The 6,896-nt window shown below is 35.2% G+C and overlaps 1 non-coding gene across 1 annotated transcript; it reads left to right on the top strand.

Annotated features, from left to right (window-relative positions):
• The first annotated feature begins 3,653 nt into the window (after positions 1–3,653).
• Positions 3,654–3,725, top strand: TRNAA-UGC. The gene has a single exon. It is a non-coding gene; the product is annotated as a tRNA-Ala (tRNA).
• The last annotated feature ends 3,171 nt before the right edge of the window (positions 3,726–6,896 follow it).

Below are 6,896 nucleotides of genomic sequence, written 5' to 3'. Positions count from 1 at the left end.
TAAACAGGAGCCCTCCTTGAAAAGTGATGGAGTACTCCCATATTTTAATAATGAAAGTCACAGAAAAGCATGTAAGATATTTATTTTCAAACTGTGAATAAACATAAAAATACATTTCTGTAGTATAAGAATTTCTTCAGTAAATAATAACAATGCTTCCATTTGGACATCAAAGGCATCAAAGGCAATGTAAGTTTAGCTGTTATTGTTTGTAATTCTGTGTCCAGAAAAGTTTGATACTAATAACAAATACTTTTGAGTACCTACTGTTTTCAGGGGACAAAGGGATAAGGAAGATATGAGATAAGGGATAAGGAGACAAAGGGATAAGGAAAATAGCTGATAGCCTAAAGGAAACACACGAGCCACTAGAAGAGTCCTAATTCCTGCCAAAATAGAGTGGGTAAGGGAAATGGGAGAAAGGTAGTATGGGGGGGTTGAAAAGAGAATGGATTTCGTCTGGGGAGAATGAAGAAAATCTTCCTGCAAGGAGTATCATTTGACATGGAATTTGAAAGATGAGTAGAATTTTGTACACAGTATAGGGGCCGTTTCTTCCCCCTTTTCTTTATTATGAACACTAACAAGAAAAATGACATTTCACTATCCATCCTGAATGGTAACCATGATGAAGTAATGAACATGTCCTCTTGAATATTTTTATCTATCCAACATATGTTCATTAATTAGGTGACGTTGCTGGTTATGATTCCCTGGGGTCAGATTCTGGTTCCTTCACTTATTAGACTTGCCGCCCTGGGCATGTTACTTCTGTGTTTTGGTTCTCTGTTCCTGCAGCTATAAAATGAGTACAATTTCGTTTTCTACTTCATAGGGTTACTATGAATATTATGTGAAATAAAACAAATAAAAAGCTTAGGGAAAGCTTGGCACATAATAACTAATTTGTATAGGTCAGTTATTCTGAACTGTAGCAGAAATAGCAAAAAAGAACCAAAAACACAGAAGTGGGGAACTTAAATTGTGTTTCAACATGTGGGTGAGTTTGAATACAGGATAGAAAAATCCTAGGAGAACTACTGAGGCTCACCAACCTGGACACATGGTGTGAGTCATACTGTGAAGGACCACACATGCCAGAGTGGGGAGTCCATTTTCAAGATTTGGAAGGGGCAAACCAGGAAGGTAAATTGTTTCGGAATCAAGTGGGAAAGCCATGTGATAATTATAGGAGCCCAGCTTAAAAATCATGAGAGCCCAATTACAAGAGACCAGTCAGGCTCCAGTGGAGACTTGCATTTATATCACTTTGCAACTGACTACAAAGGGGGCCAAGGAGATGGAGGGTTCAAGGAGAAATTCGAATTTCATTAAGTCATATAGCTGAGAATCAAGGGGCCTAAGTGGTGACCAGAAAGCCGAAGACAGGAGATACCAGAGTTGGTAAGGGAAGGGGAGAAGAATCAGAGTTCCAAAACCACCATTCTCCTTCTACAATATGCCTGAGGCCCATTTATATATGCAAAATGTTCAAGGAAAGAGAACTTGATGTAACTTAATGGAGTCATCTGTACACAGTGATTGAAAAAAATATTGCCAAGCATAAAGAAAATATAGAATTAAAAATTCCATTTTAAAAAGCATAACAGACAATGCAATATATTTATGATAGTTTAGCTTAACTTGATTATAGAAAGCTGTACAAATGAAACTAACCTTAACAAGCTCTTATAGACTTGGATTTCAATCACTGTCCTCATTTTTATCAATGTCAGAGAATTCCAAGAGAATCAATTTAATGAGCATGCACACATGGCTCTCAATTCCTCGTAGAGAAGAACCTATAGAAACTAAATATTTCAGTTCATTTCAAATAGTGTACTTCAGATTTTCCTCCCTTGGTTGCTGGGGATTTGCTACTGAGGTTTTAATTCTCACAGCTAATGTGATGTTCTTTATACACTGATTTTCCTCTGTTCTTCTTTCCCTCTACCGTAGGCCTTTCACAATAGGTATGTCAATCAAGCTACACAAACAATTCTAATTTAAGAAGCAAATGTATCACGTTAAGGATAACAGAGAAGTCACAGAATTGAATAAATACCCAGTGAACAGGCCCAGGAAATAAGTGGGAACAAAGAAGAATGGTGACTAGGCAGCAGCAAACACTCCAGTTCTTACTAAAGCAAGAGTCAGACTAGGATCCTGCCCCAGCATCACTGTTGTGGGAACTCTCCTCTGCTGCGAAACTCTTCCATGGCTCTGCATCAATCCACCAGGATCCAGATCCTCAACAAGAGTGGATACAAGGTCACAGGAGGGGCACCTGTCCAACCATACTTCCTAGCATCAAAAAAGAGGTTGGACTCCTACTTTGCCATCTGTTTCTCCTGGGCTAATCTCCATGTTAAAATGTTGGTTCTGAACCTTTCTTCAATGTCTAAGTAAGCATCCACTTCTTTCCTAGCTAAAAAAACAGTTTAGAGATTTGTGACTGACAGTACAGAGGAAGTTAGACACATACTGTGTACATATTAGTCTCTAAACTACAGGAAGGTAAGTTTGCTTTGCCTGTCTTAGTAGATATTTTATACAGGATATTATTTGTGTGTCTGTGTGTGTGTGTGTGTAGACAAAAAATGTGTATACAGATATAAGTATTGATATATGACTTGGTCAACTACTTAGTCCAGTCATTTCAAGCAGAAAAGGTTAGCATGACAAAATTAAACATCAAAATCTTAGTTTTAGTATTTATAATGTAAGATGAATTAGGCATGGACAAAAGTAAGCAAAGTAATTCTTTTGATTAAGCAAGGAGCAATCACTGAAGTATTACTTAGCCCCAAATTAATTCTATTCTACAGTCAAGGTGGTTTACATAAATTCCCACCACTGCTGAAAAGATGGGGATGGCATTCACTCTTAGGCACATGCAGCAGGCATATTTCATAAAATGGACAACAGGGAAGAATCTCAACCCACTAGGTCATAGCTTTGCAAAGATCTTCAGAGTATTTATAAGAAAGGTATTAGTAGAGCCAAAGAAATTACAATACTTTCCAGTTATACAGAGTACTTATTTACACCACTATCTAAGAGTTAAGGAAAATAATAATAAAGATATGATGGTCTAAAATGGGAAAACACTAGTGTAAACAGAATTAAGCTGATTTCTTCAGAGTATGACATTCTATAGCCTTTAACATGGTAATGTGAATTATAGATATCCTAAGGTAAGATAAAATAGCTTATAGTTTCCAAACCTAATAGTGGGATCCTGATGTTCTATTGAACAAAGTTGCAAAGTGTTGGTCTATACTTTGAAGTGAAAAGTTTGGGAAATTGCACATGTTCAGAACTGTATGCAATTAGCATGTCAACTTTCATAAAAGAAATTTAACATTTCAGAATAACCCCTCTCAGGATTAAATGAAGACATAATACAAGAAACACTGCAGGACCAAACGATAAAAGAAGAGTCTTCATACTATCCATACAGAATGAGGACATACACTAATATGAAGTTCTCTAGTAAATAAGAATTAAAAGACAAAAAACATACCAGGCAAAAATCTGTACATATGGCTTGATCTCGGTGTGTCTGTATGAATAAATATTTTCCTGTATTGTAAACAAAAAGTGGATGGATCTGTAATAGTGTATGTTTAGACATTTTTTTTTAATTACATGGGGATGTAGCTCAACGGTAGAGCACATGCTTTGCATGTATGAGGCCCCAGTTTCGATCCCTGGCATCTCCACTTAATAGAAGCTCCGATTCACTAGGGCACTGGGCAAGTCAGTCAGTTAAGCATCTGATTCTTGAACTCAGCTCAAGACATGATTTCAAGGTTTGTGAGTTTAGTCCCACATCGTGCTCTGTGCTGACAGCATGGAGCCTGGTTAGGATTCTCTCTCTCCCCTTCCCCGACTTATGTGTACACTCTCGCTCTCTATCTCTATCTCAAAATAAATAAATAAACTAAAAAAATAAAACATAGTAAGTAGAGATAGCTATTGCCTCACTTGACCACAACTAAGTGTATCAACACAAATTAAAATGGCCATGAATTTCTGTATGAGAGATAAGGGCCACCAATCATGGGAGGATTTTAGATCAACCCTTTTGTATTTAGATAAAGCACATGTTAGGGGTGCCTGGGTGGCTCAGTCGGTTGGGCATCCAACTTCGGCCCAGGTCATGACCTCATGGTTCGTGGGTTCGAGCCCTGCATCGGGCTCTGTGCTGACAGCTCAGAGCCTAGAGCCTGCTTTGTATTCTGTGTCTCCCTCTCTCTCTCTCTGCCCCTTTCCTACTCATACTCTGTCTCTCTCTGCCTCTCAAAAATAAACACTGAAAAAAAATTTTTTAATCACATGTTACAGTAGTAACTAAAATGGAAAGAAAAAACAATGACCCAAGTGAATTTTGAATAATCAAAATGAAAATCCAAAGGTTTAGGGCAAAAATTTTCATATTTCAACAAGAAGGATTTTTTTAAACAATGTAAATATTGCTAATTCAATCAAAATTTATGAAATATGAAAATGGTGTTTTTCTCTTTCATTTTAATGTGAAACAAAAATGTCTTGATATGTGTTTGAACATATTTTATCTTTTACTGTGACAATAATTCCTCAACAAGAGTATGTTTGAATTCTTTTGTAGCATACAGAGTATATTTTGACCAAGAAAGTTCAATTGATAGACATCTAAAGATTATAAAATTAATTCACCATTAAAAATAAAGCTACCTTCTGGGGCACCTGGGTGACTCAGTCAGCTAAACATCCGACTTTGGCTCAGGTCATGATCTCATGGTTCCTGGGTTCAGGCCCTACGTCGGGCTCTGTGCTGACAGCTAGGATCCTTGAGCCTGCTTTGGATTCTGTATCTCCCCCTCTCTCTGCCCCTCCCCCACTCAAGCTCTGTCTCTCAAAAATAAATAAGTGTTAAAAAAAATTTTTAAGGAAAATAAGGTTATCTTACTTTATATACATTTTTTCTACATAGTTCTTCAGCCATGATAATAAAAGGAAAAACCAGTACAGCAATGAAGAAAACAAATTTCAAATAGCAGCAATGTAAAAGGATTTGATAGAGAAAGTTAAGTTTCAGTAATATAAATAATTTGGTCATAATTAGATTAAGTAAATGGGAAAAATATGGTATATATAATTCTCTTAACAGTATTTATTTTAAAAATTTAACCAATGACTGAACCCAAAGGACTTTTATCTGTGAAAAGACATGATTGCAAATACAGCCATTTATATAACCACAGAGGATGAAAGATATGAAAAGGAAATTAAATTTTCAATAAAGCAATTGCCAACCACTTTGCCATTTAAAATACAATGAACTAGCAGATGCACAATATATTTTTTATTTCATATTTGACCTTCAAGAGTCATACTATTTGTTGATAAGACACTACATATGAAACTAAACAACACTGGTAATAATTGCTATAAATCAAATTTTATGAATAAGCAATGTGGTCAGTCCTATTGGTTTTCTTGACCACATTATTATTATTTTTACTTGTATGTTACAATATATTACATTTTAAACAGATAATAAAAATATTAGTAATATACACATAGAAATCTGAGTTATAAAATCAACATATTTAGAAAGAAAATAACATTGAAATCCTAATTTTATTAGAATGCCTTGTTGTCTTGTCTCTCAACATTAGGAATCTGAGTATTATTCCAAGCTGAAGGAAATTACCACTACTTTAACATAACATCTCTCATCATTAACTCTGTATAATATTTTATGGTAAAGCATTTTCTTAACTATTTAACGAGCACATCTAGGTATCATTTTCTATGGGCCAGTGGTTTGATATTTGCATTTTATTTGATATTTGTAACCACCCTCTAAGAAAAATATTTTATTACTAATTTATACATGAAAAAAAAAAAACTAGACACAAAAAGTTTATAAAAGTCACACAGCTAACAGGTGGCAATCCCAGAAACTGACTGACCCGGGTAATCAAGTTCAAGACTAAATTTTTAAGCCTTATGCTTTGTTGCCTTTCAATTCTCAGAGTAAGTTCATAATCCATTCATGATTTTAGGGTTTGGAACTAAATATAATCTTATTTCTAAAGACAATTCACCTGTACAAAAGGTACCATCACTTTTAAATTAGGAGAAGTATATGTTAAATCTTAAAATGCATATCACAGTCAACATTTTAAGTCTTAACATATACAGAGTCTGTTTATTATGACGAAATATGTATGTGAATTAGAAATATGAACTCATGTTAACAGATTCCTAGTTCAGAGGGGGTAGAAAGGCTGAACCATATATAAATATTGAATGACCTTAATCAAGTTGTATATTACCATAAAACTCATTTCCTTATCTGTAAATGGATATTTTAAAATTATAAGCTATACAGGTAAGATTATGCTACTGAGACAATAAATATATGGTTGAATCAGTTTTTGTTTTCAAATCATCTATATATCAGCTAATATCAATACCAAAGAGATTCTTCAGTTTTGACTCATCCAAATCCAGTTTCATTAACCTGGTGACTATAAAAACAGGTACTTTCATTTCATCAGCTTTTATTTTCCTTGAAACAATGATTGGCATCTAGAAGGAATACTTTTAAAAGACAGTACTTGTAAGTAAAAGACATTTCCTCTCCATCATTTCCATAACGCTCTTGTCCTGCCTTGTCCTCCAGGGTAATTGCAGAAGCATAGGCTGGCCTAAGAGAGTTAGGGCCAATCCATGGAGGAATAAGATCAAGCCAGAGAGATGAGAAAAGGTAGTGACTGTTCATATCATACCTAAGGAGGATGGAGAACACCAGTTTTAAAGCAAAAAACAAAACCTTGGGGGAAGCCAAATCAAGTAGACAGAAGCCTAACAGAGCAGATAAAAAACAAGAAAGCTTGAAG

This window comes from Leopardus geoffroyi, chromosome A1, assembly GCF_018350155.1.
Source record: "Leopardus geoffroyi isolate Oge1 chromosome A1, O.geoffroyi_Oge1_pat1.0, whole genome shotgun sequence".
NCBI classification, from domain to species: domain Eukaryota; kingdom Metazoa; phylum Chordata; class Mammalia; order Carnivora; family Felidae; genus Leopardus; species Leopardus geoffroyi.
The sequence above is the reverse complement of the archived record's forward strand: the minus strand, read 5'-3'. Positions and strand labels throughout refer to the sequence as shown.